General features: G+C 40.6%; 1 protein-coding gene across 1 annotated transcript in view; it reads left to right on the top strand.

Moving 5' to 3' along the window:
• lhfpl6 (LHFPL tetraspan subfamily member 6) overlaps window positions 1-17,201 on the top strand; it is a 116,134-nt gene that overhangs the window by 79,825 nt on the left and 19,108 nt on the right. The window lies entirely within an intron of this gene.

Genomic DNA, 17,201 nt, shown 5'->3' with positions numbered 1-17,201 from the left:
TTCGGGCTCAGATTGGTATGGTTTTATTGACGCCATCGTTTCTAATACTACCCAAAGCACAGTCTACCGGTAAAGGTAAGGGGCGTGACGTTTCCGACAAACGTGCACTGCGGTTAGCGAATCACAACACACTGGGCCAGCTAACCAATCAGAGCCCATCGCGTATTTTTGAGGGACTGGCTTCATACAACCCGGAAAGCATCAGACCGTTTTACAAGGAGGGACAGAGCAGTGTAGAATAAAGGTCAAATATATGAAAAATAATGATTTTTTTTTTTTTAAACGAAGCATGAACACGTTACAGTGCACCCCACAAACACAATCAAGCCTTCAAAACAATGTGTTTTACCACCCCTTTAAGCTTAGTTTGTGCCAATCCTGGGTTTTAGGTACCATTAAAGTGGTTTGGCTTTTAGCAGTGTTCATCTCCACAGTAACTTACACTGCTCCAGGGCAGGTTATGTTCTGGATAAGAGATCTCAAACTGAAATTAGACCAATCAGCTATGAGCAAAATTGACACTCCTCTGATGCAATAAAGCCACTCCCCCCGTTTCTACGCCAAATGAAAGGTCACTACAGAGCAAATGTTTTCTGGCTTTTAACAATGCTTGTTTATAATACATTTGAATAACTTCGATATAATTTATGTAATTATTATACCCTTAACCAATTACACTTACACATGTATAATTTTTAGTTAATCATTAATAGGCATTTTGTTAAAAAATAGCCTATATAAAGGTTACACAAATAAGCTTTAAAATCAATAAATAAATCTATAAAAATTACTACGAGCTTAAAATGTTAAATTCTCTCTATATATATCGACTAAACTGACTTCATAACTTTTACTTGCATTGACATAGCAAGATTTTTCTTTAAGCTCTTTCATAGACCGCTCTTCTTGCGGTGCAAATTTTAACTCCTAATATTTTTAAATCATAAAATATTCTGCAGAAGAGCAAAATGAATCTCGCTGCTCTCGCGAGAAGTGAATCTCGGTTTCACAGAGTCATGCGATTGGCTGTTCACTACTGATGTCACCGCTAAACTCAGGATTAAAGTCGGAGTTGACAGAGACCTGATGATCAGCATCATGGGACCAACAAAGCCAGAATAGATTGGTTTGGTCAACTCAACTAATCCTGTAACCCTGAGTTTGTTAAACTACCATCATGGTACAGGCCCGTGACCAATTAAGACTAGCACTCATTCTATTTATTTTTCAGATTATAAAACCTTGCGTTGTATGCTAGACCTCCTTAACATGCATAAAGAAATTAAGCATTTTGAGAAATACATTTTGCACTGACATTCATGAAACCATTTGTAAAGAATCAGTTTAAATTAACTTTATTTTGCTTTCCATTGTCATTTGTCACGACGTCCATGTGTACGGTCACGTACATGGACACAGTTGTACGTCACTTCCAGATACTTATAGACACCCACACATGGATCAGAGAAGACAGAATTTGAAGCATCGAGTTCACAAGATCTCTTCCCATTGCACCTTCAGAAAAAGAATAGACATTGTCCATTAGCCCTTAAATGATTCTACATTATCTTAAGAGACAATAACGTATGTCTATATAAGTAGCCATTTAATATACAGGATAATGACGGTCTAAATATACATTGTCCCTTGGATATAGTTTGTACATGTTTCAAAAACTAATGTCTAAAGTGACAGTAGATGAAGAGGATCTGCTGTACCTGGAACGCAGGCTGCTGGTCTGAGGAGAGTAACAGTCTGATGTGGTGGCCAATCTATGAGGGCAGGTTTCAAGATCCCGCCGTCCATAATTGGCATGAACAATAGAAATAATACCAGTACCTTTTGATACACACAGACACTGAGAACTTAAGGATTGCCAACATGTTAAAATGTCAAATGACAGATCCAGTCAAAATATTGTGGACATGAGGCCCTTAAGGATTAAACGATGCTGTATCCGTCGGTCTCAGCATATTAGAGAACTTACCACACTTAATGACGCTTCTTTCACCTTCACAGGTTACACTTCTCTCTACAATTAGGTCAGAAATATTAGAACATTAACACATCTTTGTACATTTGCTATGCCTTACATTTATAATATAATAAATGTCAAATATTAACAAAATGGAGATTACTTACGTGCAGGGATACAGTCATAAGACACATCCAGAAATTTATAAGTCCCAACACAAGGATCAGAGAAAACTGAGTTCACTGCAGGGACAGTACAGCTCGTCAATCCATCACACCTGATTCATGTACAGACAAATGACAATTACTTAATAGCTTTAATATACTATAGACAATTGTGCTTAAATAAATGCATAGAATTATAATGGTTTACGATTTCAGTTTATGCTGTGTTAAACCTACCGATTGGACATTATAGAGAGGGATGCTCCGTTATTGCAGTGTGTATTTGAGAGCTGATCAGCTGGTCTTCCACTAGCACAGGTTCTGCGGTCAGTTCGCCCATAGTTGGCGTTAAGGACCTTTATGAAACCCCTACCTGGCATGTTAAATCAAAATAAATAAAGAATTGTGGTAAGCACATTGAATGAGGCTGAGACAAGTTCAAGATACCCTCATGATCTTGTTCCTCCTCACATGCGGTCCTATTTGGGAACGAGGACCAAAAATATGACTGGATTACTCACCACATTTGAGACCTGCAGATTTCCCTTCACAGGCGACCACACTTTTTGCTTCCGCACCTGCAGAGATTTAGTAAAACTACTGGTTTTGCTCTTGAAAGTCTTTTATGAGATTGTACATTATATGTTTGTTGCCTTACCATGTTGACACAGAAAGAGCAGCACTGAAAAGCAAATAGAAACAGATTGAAACAATTTGAAATCATGCAAGTTGAATTGGTTCTAAATCAGTACTTACAAGTGATCCAGCTTAGCTTTAGCACCAGCATGTTGAATGTGAGAACAGAAGAAAAACCGTGGAGCTCTTTTAAGGAGACCCGTGTGCACATGACTCTAACAAACACAAAAATGGGAGCTCAGAAGTTCTGAAATTGAAACAAAAAGACTCACTTTTCCCACTCTCAAATGACAGAAAATGACTAAATTCCATCACAGCACCATTATATTATTATATTTAGCCCACTGAAGGGGAGCACAGTTGAACCCAAGTGCAACTTATCAAAAATAAACAAGTACAAAACAATGACTAGACTCGACTAGAACTATGGCTTGGGGAAGCGTGAACATGAAACTCACCAAACAGCAAACCCAGAGAGCTTGACATGTGACTATGGAAACATGAGGGCTATGTATACACAAGGACTAATGACATAACAATACAAACCTGAAAGCAATCAACACAATGAACCAATGGGAAGACACCACTGACTACACACCACATGACAAGACCAACCAATGAGAACAAGACACATGAGGCAAAGGAACCAAATACATAATCTGGGAATGTGGTTTGATAATAAATTAACCAGGAAAGACCATATAGATTATATAAATTTAAAAAAAATGCAGTAAAGTACTAAACTTAATGACAGGTGTTGCGAGACAAGGCATTGTAAGTGAAGTGAAGTGTGGCCAAGTATGGTGTGTGGCTCTGCATTTAACCCATCCAAGTGCACACACACAGTAGTGAACACACATCCAGAGCAGTGGGCAGCCATATTGCTGTGGCACCCGGGGAGCAGTTGGTTCGGTGCCTTGCTCAAGGGTCTCACCTCAGTCGTGGTATTGAGGGTGGAGGAGAGCGCTGGTTATTCACTCCCCCCACCGACAATTCCTGCCGGACCTGAGACTCGAACCCGCAACCTTCGGGTTACAAGTCCGACTCTCTGACCATTTGGCCACGACTGCCCTAAGTCCTGTAAGTCCACAAGACCGAAAGTGCACATGAAGTGTGGCATTTGGGACAGGGCCACAGTCCTTTTGCACTCCTGCACCAAGTTTGTTTGGGTGGAGGCGATCCTGTTTAAACAGCTGTCTCCGACTCCAGAAAAGATTGAAGTTGTCGATGTCATGTTGCAGCTTTTTTGCAGCCATGTATTAAGCCCAAGCAACTGATAATGCACAGGACTATCAGAGTCCTGGCCTCGGCTGTGCTCTGAGCTGAGTGCCGCTGTCTGCTCGACCTTGTGCGCCAGTTAGCATCAGTGTTAGCTGCTGGCTGATTTGATCTGTGTCCGATCACATGTGGGGAATTTTCACCCACATTCAACACGTTTGGGGATTCCTCACCCATATTCATTAATGCTTCAAATCTGTTTTCAAGATGTAGGTGGTGGTAGGGGCCACCTTGTGGTCCCTTGTGGTGAGAGACTTATGGGCAGCTCAGCTAACCCAAGTTCAAGTTCCAGCTCGTGGACTTTTCCCGATCCGGTCCCACCTTTCAATCTTCCACTGGACCGTTCCCACCTGGTGGAACGACCTGCCGATCTCAAGTTGAGCCTGTAGCCATTTAAAAAAATAAATAATCTAAAGACAATTTCCAGCAGCACCTGACCAATTAAGACTAGCGCTTATTCCATTTCAAATCAAATCAACATTTATTTTTATAGCACGTTTAAAAACAACATAGGTTGACCAAAGTGCTGTACACTCTCAACAATACTAGTAGGACAATAACATGACACCCAAGACAAGACCCTTCTCATAACTCCCAGCCCTTATGGGCAGTTGTAAGCAAGTAGAATAGATGTGTTTTTAGCACAGATTTAAAACATCCTAACGAGTCACAGGATCTAATATGCAGAGGAAGGCTATTCCAGAGACGTGGCGCTGCCACAGAGAAAGCACGATCTCCTTTAGTCTTCAACCAAGCTTTAGGGACACTCAAAAGTAGACTCTGTGACGATCTTTAAGGTCTAGCCGTACAGTAATGTTGTAGCAGACCAGAAATATACTCTGGAGCAAGACCATGTAATCCCTTGAAAACCATTAATAAGACCTTATATTGCACTCTAAAGTCAACAGGGAGGCCAGTACAGGAGATATACTTGAATATTTCCTTGTACCAGTCAAAAGTCTGGCCGCGGCATTCTGCACCAGCTGCAACCGAACAAGTAAGTTTTTTGACAATCCCAGATATAAAGAATTACAATAATCCAGTCCGGACGAGATAAAAGCATGTATCACAATCTCCATATCTTTAAATGTCAAACAGCTCTTCAATTTGGCAATGCTTCTCAATTGAAAGAAACTACCTTTAACCACCGCATTAATTTGTTTATCGAATTTTAGCTCAGAATCAAATATCCCCCCAAATTTTGCACCTGCGAGGTGACATTAGTGGATCAGGGGCCCAGGTGAGGTGTGATCTTTTCTGCAAACTTAGACGGACCAAAGATCACCACCTTAGACTCATTCAACTGTAGAAAGCTAGTTGCCATCCAAGCCTTCATCTCGTCCAGGCAATCAAGCAAGGCATTAGGTTTGAAGTTGCCATTGCACTTAAGAGGTAAATACAATTGGGTGTCGTCGGCATAGCAGTGATATTCCACCTTAGATTTTTGGCAAATTATCCCCAATGGTAGCAAATATAAGGAGAACAGTACCGGGCCCAGACATGAACCCTGAGGAACTCCTGATAATACAGGCCTAGAGGATGAAATAGAATTCCCTAGTTCCACCGCAAAGGTTCGATCAATCAAGTAGGAGGAGAACCATTTAAGAGCATGCCCCTTGATCCCCACCCCACCTATGCGGTTGAGGAGAATCCTATGGTCCACTGTGTCAAATGCTGCGCTAAGATCAAGAAGCACTAAGACAACACAATTCCCAGCATCTACCGACATCAAGTCATTTGAAACTTTAAGGAGGGCAGTTTCAGTGCTGTGCAGAGACCTAAACCCAGATTGAAATTGATAAAAAAAAGTTATCATTTAAAAATGTTGAGAGTTGATTAAGAACTAACTTCTCCATTATTTTAGCCAAGAAAGGCAGTTTTGAAATAGGCCTATAATTGTTTAAAACGACCGGGTCCAGGCTTGGTTTTTTTAGCAGCGGCTGAACCAAGGCGTGCTTAAAATAAGATGGAACCATCCCCTCTAATAGACTCTGGTTCACTATCGACGTGATTGAGGAACCCACTACATCCCAGACCTGAATCAGCAGGCGCGGTGGAATAACATCCAGAGAACAATAGGTCGGTTTCAACTGTTGAACAATTTAACAAATAAGGAGGTGTAACAGGTTTAAACATAACTAATTGTCCAGCATTCACCGAATCCGGAGGGGCGAAGCGATAGCCAGTGTGCGAAGCAGGAGCGGATATACGCACTCTAATAGTACAGACCTTATCCATAAAAAAGCTTACGTTTTCACAATCTCTCCCCGAGTTATCAAGCACAGTTGGATAGACAGGGTTCACAGCAGTATTTATAACATTGAATAGGACTTGTCTATGATGGTTCTTAGCAATTAAGTCAGAAACGTATTGTGCCTTAGAAGTCTTAATAAACTGCTGATAATTGGCCATGCAGTCTCTTAGCATCTCATATGAGACTTGGAGCTTGTCTTTTCCCCCCTGCTTGTCGCCATTTTTGCCTAATTAACTGCCTCTCGGCATTAATCCAGGGCTGGGATGCAACTTTAGATTCCACCTTTCTAAAAAGGGGCATTTTTAATTAAATTAAATTTGTTCTTCATATTAAAAAAAAAAAAAAAAAAACCTTGCCAGGTTAAAACTGAGACTTGTAGCACTTGCATAGTCTTACCCCTTGTTGATCTGATTGCTTCCATTGTTCTCATTTGTAAGTCGCTTTGGATAAAAGCATCTGCTTTATTAAAATGTAAAAGTGAATTTCAAAATTACATTAAGTTACTATCAGCTTGCACCAACGCAAAACCCTCTTGGGGTTTATAAAATTTACACTAAACTTATTACATTTGTAGGAGTTCCTTTCAGACTCAGTTTACTGGAGGAGTGTATTTAAATGAGTCAGTGATTACTAAGGTTTGCGCTCGTCAAGTTACTGATGTTCGGCCATCAGTTGCTGTAGTTCTCAGTGATTGTGAAAACCATGGCATGAGCATTTACAGTGTAAAATTGAGACAAACCACCTCAAAGCAATATACATTTAGCATGCATATAGAAAAATGAAGTATTTAAAAACAAAAAAAAAACACATTCATGAAGTCATTTGTAAAGAATCTGGAATTATTTTTTTAAATTAACTTTTTGCTTTCCATTGTCATTTGTTGTTGTTATCATGACCTCCTTGTGTATGTTCGTCATGAGGTCCTACTGCATAGTCACAGTTGTACGTCACTTCCAGATACTTATAGACACCCCCACATGGATCCGAGAAGACTGAATTGGAAGCCTTGAGTAGACAAGACTTCTTCCCATTGCACCTTAAGAAAAAGAACGAATTAGAAAAGGCATTGTCTAGTGGCCCTTAATCATTCTACAGTCCCTTAGGTCAATAACTTATGTCCATGTATTAAGTAGCCATTTAATATACAGGATAATGACGGTCTAAAAACCTTTATTGTCCCTTGGATGTAGTTAGTACAGGTTTCAAAAACAGCTGAAGATGTGCATGACCTAATGTCTAAAGTGACTGTAGATGAAGAGGATCTGCTGTACCTGGAACGCAGGCTGCTGGTCTGAGGAAAGTAACAGTCTGGTTTGGTGGCAAATATATGAGGGCAGGTTTCAAGATCCCGCCGTCCATAATTGGCATGATGAATATAAATAAGACCACGACCTTTTGATACACAAACAGACACTGAGAATTTCATGATTGCCAACGTTAATGTCAAATCGCTTGCCCAAACAAAATAAAGCGATTTGTGCCAACACATACTGTAGCAGGACAGATCCAGTCAATATTGTGGACATGAGGCCCTTAAGGATTAAACAATGCTGTACCCTTTGGTCTCTGCATAGAGAACTTACCACACGTAATGACGCTTTTTTCACCTTCACAGGTTACACTTCGCTCTACAATTATATTTTTTTTTGGGGGGGGGGGGGGCAGAGGTCAGAAATATTAACAAACATCTTAGTTTTAATATAATAAACTTCAATTAATTTACAAAAAAGGGGAGATTACTTACTTGCAGGGATACATTCATAAGACACATCCAGGTATTTATAAGTCCCAACACAAGGATCAGAGAAAACTGGGTTCACTGCAGGGACAGTACAGCTCGTCAATCCATCACACCTGATTCATGTACAGACAAAGGACAAATACTTAATAGCTTTAATATACTATAGACAATTGTGCTCAATGCATAGAAATAGAATGGTTTACGATTTCAGTTTATGCGCAGTTAAACCTACCGATCGGACATTATAGAGAGGGATGCTCGGTTATTGCAGTGTGTATTTGAGAGCTGATCAGCTGGTCTTCCACTAGCACAGGTTCCGCTGTCAGTTCGCCCATAGTTGGCATTAAGGACCTTTATGAAACCCCTATCTGAGGTTTTAAAAAAAAAAAAAAAGTAAGGAGAAAGAATTGTGGTAAGCACAGTCTATTAGACTGGAGACAAAGTTCAAGTCCAGGCTCAAGATACCCTCATGATCTTGCTCCTCCTCACATGCGGTGCTATTTGGGAACAAAGGCCAAAATATGACTAGATTACCCACCACATTGGAGATCTGCAGATTCCCCTTCACAGGCGACAACACTATTTGCTTCCGCACCTGCAGAGAGAAAAACATAAGATTTAGTAAAACTACTGGTTTTGCTCTTGAAAGTCTTTAATGAGACTGTACATTATATGTTAGTTGCCTTACCATGTTGACACAGAAAGAGCAGCACTGAAAAGCAAACAGAAACAATTTGAAATCATGCAAGTTGAATTGGTTCTAAACAAGGTTATTTTCATAAACAAACTGAAACAAAGACTAAAACTAATGGTCAAAAAAATAAAATGTATATAGTAAACTGAAATAAAGTAAAAATCATAAAACAAAAGTAACATCTCACAAAAAAAAAACAACAACTGAAATACAATATTCGTAATTAATAAGCTCTCTTTACGGTGTCAGAAAATCTGACCTGTGGTGGTTGAGGGAGTGTCTGAATATGGTAATTCCACTTAAGGACTTATTTAGTAAGATTATGCAGGAAAAGGTTTTGGTTTTTTTATCATAAGTTGATTAAAAAAAAAAAATAAAAAAAAAAATTGTATGGGACTTGTGTTTGTTTGCCTGGTTTTATTGTATTTTTGCCATGAATATAGCCTTAGATGCTGACATGGCATTAAATAAAACAATCTGTATTCCATCATTTTATTTTTATCATCAAGATGTCTGCATAATAGTAAATTCTAATCTGTGTGAACATTAAACTTTGCTGAAATTAAAATCTTAATTTGGTCTCTGCACTTCATTCTGGTAACTCTCCTAAACTATAATTACTAAAACTAAATAGAAATGTGATCACAACTAGCAAAACAATTTATAAAAATAAAAAAAATAAACTGAAATTTGTAGCAAAATTGAAAACGATAAAATAAAAACTAATTTGATGCAAATCCATAATAACGTTGGTTCTAAATCAGTACTTACAAGCGATCCAGCTTAGCTTTAGCACCAGCATGTTGAATGTGTGAACAGAAGAAAAACCCTGGAGCTCTTTTAAGGAGACCCGTGTGCACATGACTCTAACAAACACTCGCAAATGCAAAAAAGGGGAGCTCAGAAGTTCTGAAATTGAAACGAAGATTCAAAACACAGCTTTTTTTTACTAAATTCCATCACAGAACCATTATATTGTCATATTTAGCCCACTGAAGGTGAGCACAGTTGAACCCACGTACAACTTCTCAAACATAAACAAGTACAAAACAATGACTAGACTCGATTATAACTATGGCTTGGGGAAGCGTGAACATGAGACTCACCAAACAGCAAACCCAGAGAACTTGACATGTGACTATGGAAACATGAGGGCTATGTATACACAAGGACTAATGACATAACAATACAAACCTGAAAGCAATCAACACAGTGAACCAATGGGAAGACACCACTGACTACACACCACATGACAAGACCAACCAATGAGAACAAGACACTTGAGGCAAAGGAACCAAATACATAATCTGGGAGTGTGGTTTGATAAAATCATATAGATTAAATATCTTTAAATGCAGTAAAGTACTAAACTTATGGTGCTTTCACACTAGCAGTTTTGGTGCGCACCCGGGTTCAATTGATGTCAGAGTTCGCTACGTTTGGATGATGTGAACGCGGTCTTCCGAACTCGGGTGCGCACCCGCGAACCGTACCAGAGTCCGAGGATACCCGAGTCCGAGGATACCCGAGTCCGAGGATACCCGAACCGTACCAGAGTCCGAGGATACCCGAACCGTACCAGAGTCCGCTTAAAAAGGGTGGTCTGGGGTACGATTCATGTGAACTCCGGTACGGTTCGCTGCTGATGTGAACGCAATCGTACTAAATCGCGGAAGTGAACATCTATTAATGATGTATGATTTGATAAAAATGTGTGTTTCACTCATTTTCCTGACGTGCATGACTGACATACTGCAAGCAGAGAGCTGTAAATCTCATTTCTGCTCGTCTTTAGCGTTTTTTAGAGCATTTGCAGTACATTTGCGGCATATAGACGCAAGTGCCTTTACGTACTGAAGCTTTAGAAACAAAACCAACAGTTAAAAAACTAAAATATAAAAGTGAGGTGAGCAACACTATGCATTTCGCCGCCTTCACGCTCGCTGTCGGCATCATCGGCATCTGCAGCTATGTTAAAGAAATGAGATATCATGCAAGCCAAAGCATTAAGACTTATTTTAGGAGCAGTTAAAACAACACCAATTGCAGCACTACAGGTGGAAGCATCAGCGTTATCGTTTGAGCTCTGTGCTGACTTGCTGTGGTTCAAATTAGGAGATAAAATATAAAAAGCGATAGAGCAAAGCGCGAAGCAGTAAGCAAGAACATCCGAACAGTATACAGATTAAAACAAATAGGAATAACTTGTTTTATGTGGGAATTCAGAGTAATGAGGGTTTAATGCCATTTTATACTTCTGCGTCGAGTGTACGTCTTAGGCTGTGTGTTGTGCGCGTGTACCCTACGGCGTACCCTGACGCGCACCTCTCAAAAAATGTAAAACGCGTCAAGTCTACGCGGACCGCAAGCGATGTGTTTGGTCTGCCAGAACCCCTCCCTCAGGTCAATAAATAAACACAAAAATCTGCGATGGAGTGTGTGTGTGTGTCCAGAAATGGGATGATAGTTTCATCCTTACGTCTGCTATATAACAATATTTTGTAGTGCAGAGATTCTTTATGTTAGTGAATATAAACATAGATCCGCTGTGAGTGTGTATTTATTTTCTTATTAAAACCAATGTTAATCAGTGATTGTATATCAAGAACAGGGACACATCACATTTGGGTGCATTTCGTTTTGTGATTTCAACGGAACGAATAAAGTCTCCGCAACAGCAATCGATTGAAGCGCTAGTCTGTGCACGAGCCACCGATACTGAAAACAGCGCCACGAGCTCTGCATGATTTCACAAACGCACTCCAGCACCAGATCGCCTCTTATTTACCTCTACTAATCAACTAGAGATGCTTCATTTGTATTGGATACAACAGCTCAAGCCGCAAGAAAAGCCGCTATCTGCCGCCATCACTGCTGCTGATACTTCAGGTGCGTCTCAATCAGTTCCCTGGTTCAATAGTCTGGGCACTGATCAGGGATCAGCCCATTGATTACTGAACCAGGGAGCTGATTGAGACCCATGCAATGACAATTGCTGCGTAGCACTCCAGTTTTAGACACGCACTTGCAAACTTCCCTAAGCACTTCCCCTCGGGGGAATCACCGTCGCCATTTTGAAGTGTGTACCACTTCATGAAGTGGACAAGGGAAGTTTATATGGACATACCCTTGCTCCCTCGAGTTCCACCAAGGCGTTGATCATGCCTCTTGTGGTCTGATTGGTTGAAGGACTAGTAGAAAATACATAGCAGACTCCCCAGACCAATGTTCAATCTTAAATTGAGCAGGGTCTGGTGATAGCCAGACAAGGAGTTTTCCCTTTCAGACTCAAGTTATAGGAGTGTAGTTAAATTACCCACACATTGTTTCACAAAGGTATGCACTCGTCAAGTTACTGATGTTTGGCCATCATTTACCGCCTCCCCCCTCCTTAACATGCATATAGAAAAATTAAGTACATTTCAAAAATACATTTTTGCACTGACATTCATGAAACCATTTGTAAAGAATCCGTTTTTTAAATTAGCTTTATTTTGCTTGACATTGTCATTTGTCGTCATCATGATGATGTCCATGGTTACAGTTGTACCTCACTTCCAGATACTTATAAGTCCCAACACAAGGATCAGAGAAGACGGAGTTCACTGCAGGGACAGTACAGCTCGTCAATCCATCACACCTGATTCATGGACAGACAAAGGACAAATACTTAATAGCTTTAATATACTATAGACAATTGTGCTCAAACAGTGCATAGAATTATAATGTTTACGACTTCAGTTAAACATACCAATCGGACATTATAGAGAGGGATGCTCTGTTATTGCAGTGTGTATTTGAGAGCTGATCAGCTGGTCTTCCACTAGCACAGGTTCCGCTGTCAGTTCGCCCATAGTTGGCTTTAAGGACCTTTATGAAACCCCTATCTGACAGGTTATATAAAAAAATAAAATAAAGAGAAAGAGTTGTGGTAAGTTCAAGTCCAGGCTCAAGATACCCTCATGATCTTGTTCCTCCTTACATGCGGTCCTATTTGGGAACGAAGGCCAAAAATATGACTAGATTACCCACCACATTGGAGATCTGCATATGCTTCTTCACAGGCGACCACACTTTTTGCTTCCGCACCTGCAGAGATTTAGTAAAACTACTGGTTTGGCTCTTGAAAGTCTTTTATGAGACTGTACATTATATGTTAGTTGCCTTACCATGTTGACACAGAAAGAGCAGCACTGAAAAGCAAACAGAAACAGATTGAAACCATTTGAAATCATGCAAGTTGAATTGGTTCTAAATCAGTACTTACAAGTGATCCAGCTTAGCTTTAGCACCAGCATGTTGAATGTGAGAACAGAAGAAAAACCCTGGAGCTCTTTTAAGGAGACCCGTGTGCATATGGCTCTAGTAACAAACACTCGCAAATGCAAAAATGGGAGCTCAGAAGTTCTGAAATTGAAACAAAAAGACTCAAAACACAGCTTTTTTTCCCCACTCTCAAATGACAGAAAATGACTAAATTCCATCACAGCACCATTATATTATTATATTTAGCCCACTGAAGGGGAGCACAGTTGAACCCAAGTGCAACTTATCAAAAATAAACAAGTACAAAACAATGACTAGACTCGACTATAACTATGGCTTGGGGAAGCGTGAACATGAAACTCACCAAACAGCAAACCCAGAGAACTTGACATGTGACTTTGGAAACATGAGGGCTATGTATACACAAGGACTAATGACATAACAATACAAACCTGAAAGCAATCAACACAATGAACCAATGGGAAGACACCACTGACTACACACCACATGACAAGACCAACCAATGAGAACAAGACACATGAGGCAAAGGAACCAAATACATAATCTGGGAGTGTGGTTTGATAATAAATTAACCAGGAAAGACCATATAGATTATATACATTTTTAAAAAATGCAGTAAAGTACTAAACTTAATGACAGGTGTTGCGAGACAAGGCATTGTAAGTGAAGTGAAGTGTGGCCAAGTATGGTGTGTGGCTCTGCATTTAACCCATCCAAGTGCACACACACAGTAGTGAACACACATCCAGAGCAGTGGGCAGCCATATTGCTGTGGCACCCGGGGAGCAGTTGGTTCGGTGCCTTGCTCAAGGGTCTCACCTCAGTCGTGGTATTGAGAGTGGAGGAGAGCGCTGGTTATTCACTCCCCCCACCGACAATTCCTGCCGGACCTGAGACTCGAACCCGCAACCTTCGGGTTACAAGTCCGACTCTCTGACCATTTGGCCACGACTGCCCTAAGTCCTGTAAGTCCACAAGACCGAAAGTGCACATGAAGTGTGGCATTTGGGACAGGGCCACAGTCCTTTTGCACTCCTGCACCAAGTTTGTTTGGGTGGAGGCCATCCTGTTTAAACAGCTGTCTCCGACTCCAGAAAAGATTGAAGTTGTCGATGTCGTGTTGCAGCTTTTTTGCAGCCATGTATTAAGCCCAAGCAACTGATAATGCACAGGACTATCAGAGTCCTGGCCTCGGCTGTGCTCTGAGCTGAGTGCCGCTGTCTGCTCGACCTTGTGCGCCAGTTAGCATCAGTGTTAGCTGCTGGCTGATTTGATCTGTGTCCGATCACATGTGGGGAATTTTCACCCACATTCAACACGTTTGGGGATTCCTCACCCATATTCATTAATGCTTCAAATCTGTTTTCAAGATGTAGGTGGTGGTAGGGGCCACCTTGTGGTCCCTTGTGGTGAGAGACTTATGGGCAGCTCAGCTAACCCAAGTTCAAGTTCCAGCTCGTGGACTTTTCCCGATCCGGTCCCACCTTTCAATCTTCCACTGGACCGTTCCCACCTGGTGGAACGACCTGCCGATCTCAAGTTGAGCCTGTAGCCATTTAAAAAAATAAATAATCTAAAGACAATTTCCAGCAGCACCTGACCAATTAAGACTAGCGCTTATTCCATTTCAAATCAAATCAACATTTATTTTTATAGCACGTTTAAAAACAACATAGGTTGACCAAAGTGCTGTACACTCTCAACAATACTAGTAGGACAATAACATGACACCCAAGACAAGACCCTTCTCATAACTCCCAGCCCTTATGGGCAGTTGTAAGCAAGTAGAATAGATGTGTTTTTAGCACAGATTTAAAACATCCTAACGAGTCACAGGATCTAATATGCAGAGGAAGGCTATTCCAGAGACGTGGCGCTGCCACAGAGAAAGCACAATCTCCTTTAGTCTTCAACCAAGCTTTAGGGACACTCAAAAGTAGACTCTGTGACGATCTTTAAGGTCTAGCCGTACAGTAATGTTGTGGCAGACCAGAAATATACTCTGGAGCAAGACCATGTAATCCCTTGAAAACCATTAATAAGACCTTATATTGCACTCTAAAGTCAACAGGGAGGCCAGTACAGGAGATATACTTGAATATTTCCTTGTACCAGTCAAAAGTCTGGCCGCGGCATTCTGCACCAGCTGCAACCGAACAAGTAAGTTTTTTGACAATCCCAGATATAAAGAATTACAATAATCCAGTCCGGACGAGATAAAAGCATGTATCACAATCTCCATATCTTTAAATGTCAAACAGCTCTTCAATTTGGCAATGCTTCTCAATTGAAAGAAACTACCTTTAACCACCGCATTAATTTGTTTATCTAATTTTAGCTCAGAATCAAATATCCCCCCAAATTTTGCACCTGCAAGGTGACATTAGTGGATCAGGGGCCCAGGTGAGGTGTGATCTTTTCTGCAAACTTAGACGGACCAAAGATCACCACCTTAGACTCATTCAACTGTAGAAAGCTAGTTGCCATCCAAGCCTTCATCTCGTCCAGGCAATCAAGCAAGGCATTAGGTTTGAAGTTGCCATTGCACTTCAGAGGTAAATACAATTGGGTGTCGTCGGCATAGCAGTGATATTCCACCTTAGATTTTTGGCAAATTATCCCCAATGGTAGCAAATATAAGGAGAACAGTACCGGGCCCAGACATGAACCCTGAGGAACTCCTGATAATACAGGCCTAGAGGATGAAATAGAATTCCCTAGTTCCACCGCAAAGGTTCGATCAATCAAGTAGGAGGAGAACCATTTAAGAGCATGCCCCTTGATCCCCACCCCACCTATGCGGTTGAGGAGAATCCTATGATCCACTGTGTCAAATGCTGCGCTAAGATCAAGAAGCACTAAGACAACACAATTCCCAGCATCTACCGACATCAGCAAGTCATTTGAAACTTTAAGGAGGGCAGTTTCAGTGACGTGCAGAGACCTAAACCCAGATTGAAATTGATAAAAAAAAAATATCATTTAAAAATGTTGAGAGTTGATTAAGAACTACCTTCTCCATTATTTTAGCCAAGAAAGGCAGTTTTGAAATAGGCCTATAATTGTTTAAAACGGCCGGGTCCAGGCTTGGTTTTTTTAGCAGCGGCTGAACCAAGGCGTGCTTAAAATAAGATGGAACCATCCCCTCTAATAGACTCTGGTTCACTATCGACGTGATTGAGGAACCCACTACATCCCAGACCTGAATCAGCAGGCGCGGTGGAATAACATCCAGAGAACAATAGGTCGGTTTCAACTGTTGAACAATTTAACAAATAAGGAGGTGTAACAGGTTTAAACATAACTAATTGTCCAGCATTCACCGAATCCGGAGGGGCGAAGCGATAGCCAGTATGCGAAGCAGGAGCGGATATACGCACTCTAATAGTACAGACCTTATCCATAAAAAAGCTTACGTTTTCACAATCTCTCCCCGAGTTATCAAGCACAGTTGGATAGACAGGGTTCACAGCAGTATTTATAACATTGAATAGGACTTGTCTATGATGGTTCTTAGCAATTAAGTCAGAAACGTATTGTGCCTTAGAAGTCTTAATAAACTGCTGATAATTGGCCATGCAGTCTCTTAGCATCTCATATGAGACTTGGAGCTTGTCTTTTCCCCCATTTCCTCTCTGCTTGTTGCCATTTTTGCCTAATTAACTGCCTCTCGGCATTAATCCAGGGCTGGGATGCAACTTTAGATTCCACCTTTCTAAAAAGGGGCATTTTTAATTAAATTAAAAATTTGTTCTTCATATTAAAAAAAAAAAAAAAAAAAAACCTTGCCAGGTGCTAAACTGAGACTTGCAGCACTTGCATAGTCTTACCCCTTGTGGATCTGATTGCTTTCATTGTTCTCATTTGTAAGTCGCTTTGGATAAAAGCATCCGCTAAATTATTAAAATGTAAAAGTGAATTTCAAAATTACATTAAGTTACTATCAGCTTGCACCAACGCAAAACCCTCTTGGGGTTTATAAAATTTACACTAAACTTATTACATTTGTAGGAGTTCCTTTCAGACTCAGTTTACTGGAGGAGTGTATTTAAATGAGTCAGTGATTACTAAGGTTTGCGCTCGTCAAGTTACTGATGTTCGGCCATCAGTTGCTGTAGTTCTCAGTGATTGTGAAAACCATGGCATGAGCATTTACAGTGTAAAATTGAGAC

The sequence above is a fragment of the Gobio gobio genome (genome assembly GCF_949357685.1).
Source record: "Gobio gobio genome assembly, chromosome: 22".
In the NCBI taxonomy this organism is placed as follows: domain Eukaryota; kingdom Metazoa; phylum Chordata; class Actinopteri; order Cypriniformes; family Gobionidae; genus Gobio; species Gobio gobio.
The sequence above is the reverse complement of the archived record's forward strand: the minus strand, read 5'-3'. Positions and strand labels throughout refer to the sequence as shown.